The sequence below is a fragment of the Cucurbita pepo genome, unplaced genomic scaffold (assembly GCF_002806865.2).
Source record: "Cucurbita pepo subsp. pepo cultivar mu-cu-16 unplaced genomic scaffold, ASM280686v2 Cp4.1_scaffold000469, whole genome shotgun sequence".
Classification (NCBI taxonomy): Eukaryota; Viridiplantae; Streptophyta; class Magnoliopsida; order Cucurbitales; family Cucurbitaceae; genus Cucurbita; species Cucurbita pepo.
Window position 1 is genome coordinate 24,480 of NW_019646699.1, and position 1,726 is coordinate 26,205.

The 1,726-nt window shown below is 36.8% G+C and overlaps 2 non-coding genes across 2 annotated transcripts; both read left to right on the top strand.

The window, feature by feature from the left end:
* The first annotated feature begins 31 nt into the window (after positions 1-31).
* TRNAS-GCU lies at positions 32-113 on the top strand. Its single transcript has one exon. It is a non-coding gene; the product is annotated as a tRNA-Ser (tRNA).
* Positions 114-494: 381 nt separating this feature from the next.
* On the top strand, positions 495-576 carry TRNAS-GCU. The gene has a single exon. It is a non-coding gene; the product is annotated as a tRNA-Ser (tRNA).
* Positions 577-1,726: the final 1,150 nt, after the last annotated feature.

Consider the following 1,726-nt stretch of genomic DNA (forward strand, 5'->3'; position numbering starts at 1 on the left):
TATATTAATAAACTCATATTGACAAATGACAGTTGCTTTGGCCGAGTGGTTAAGGCGTGTGCCTGCTAAGTACATGGGATTTTCCCGCGAGAGTTCGAATCTCTCCGGCGACGATCTTTCAAATTTTGTTGTCTGGCTTCGGGCCGGTTATTAGTAGTCGAAATCATGTTACATTTGGCAAACGACAGTCGCTTTGGCCGAGTGGTTAAGGCGTGTGCCTGCTAAGATTTGTTTAGCCACTAGATCATCATCGTTGTAAGAGTATATTAATAAACTCATACTGACAAACGACAGTTGCTTTGGCCGAGTGGTTAAGGCGTGTGCCTGCTAATGGGATTTTCCCGCGAGAGTTCGAATCTCTCAGGTGACGATCTTTCAAATTTTGTTGTCTGGCGTCGGGCCGGTTATTAGTCGAAACCATGTTACATTTTGTTTAGCCACTACATCATCATCGTTGTAAGAGTATATTAATAAACTCATATTGACAAACGACAGTCGCTTTGGCCGAGTGGTTAAGGCGTGTGCCTGCTAAGTACATGAGATTTTCCCGCGAGGGTTCGAATCTCTCAGGCGACGATCTTTCAAATTTTGTTGTCTGGCTTCGGGCCGGTTAGTAGTCGAAATCATGTTACATTTTGTTTTGTTTAGCCACTAGATCATCATCGTTGTAAGAGAATATTAATAAACTCATATTGCCCAGTCGCTTTGACCGAGTGGTTAAGGCGTGTGCCTGCTAAGTACCAAATTTTGTTGTCTGGCTTCGGGCCGGTTATTAGTCGAAACCATGTTACATTTTGTTTAGCCACTANACACCTCCTAGATCCCTTTCTGGTCGGACGAGCATTCTCTGGTAGCTGTTGATGTCGGACACCCGTTAGGAATAGCGACCGTCACGATAGCATTATGATAAACATAATGATCATTCTCCTATCTCGTAGCATACGTGTCCATACATCGTGAATGATAAGGGGTATCTCCCAATGCATGAGCACACAATAATATACGAGGTCCCACCATTTTTCCATTTTCATTATCATTTAATATAACCCCGCTAGTGTCTTCCTTCATATCATATCATTTTGTCATATCATTTCTCATATCGTTTATCATATAATTGATCATATATTTCATGCGTATACCGGGGTTGTATTTCATGCTAGTTCATCGTTTTGCATGTCAATCATATCATTCATGTCACACATATATTATATCATAATGTTACCATGTTTTGAAACATAACAATCCATATCATGTACATATCATATCATGTCATATATCATATATCATAACAATCACATAGTATATCTCGAGCATGCCTTCAACATATCTTATCATAGCTATATCAATTCATCAAACATATCTTACCATAACATATATCATATCATATCATTATCATATTATATTATAATATATATATTAATACATACATCGTTCCCATATCACAACCATTTCGTAAACATTTCGTAATCATATCGTTCCATATACATATACTGGTCATATCGTTTCCTAAACTTATCCTAACCATATCATTTCATGAACATTTCCTATTCATATCGTTTTATCAGTCTATCATAATCATATCATTTTCTATACATAACCTAACTGTATATCTATCGTAATCATATCGTTTTCTATACATAACCTTATCATATCGTTTTATCAATTTATCATAACATATCATTTTTTTTACATAACCTAACCATAACGTTTTATGAACATATCTTAG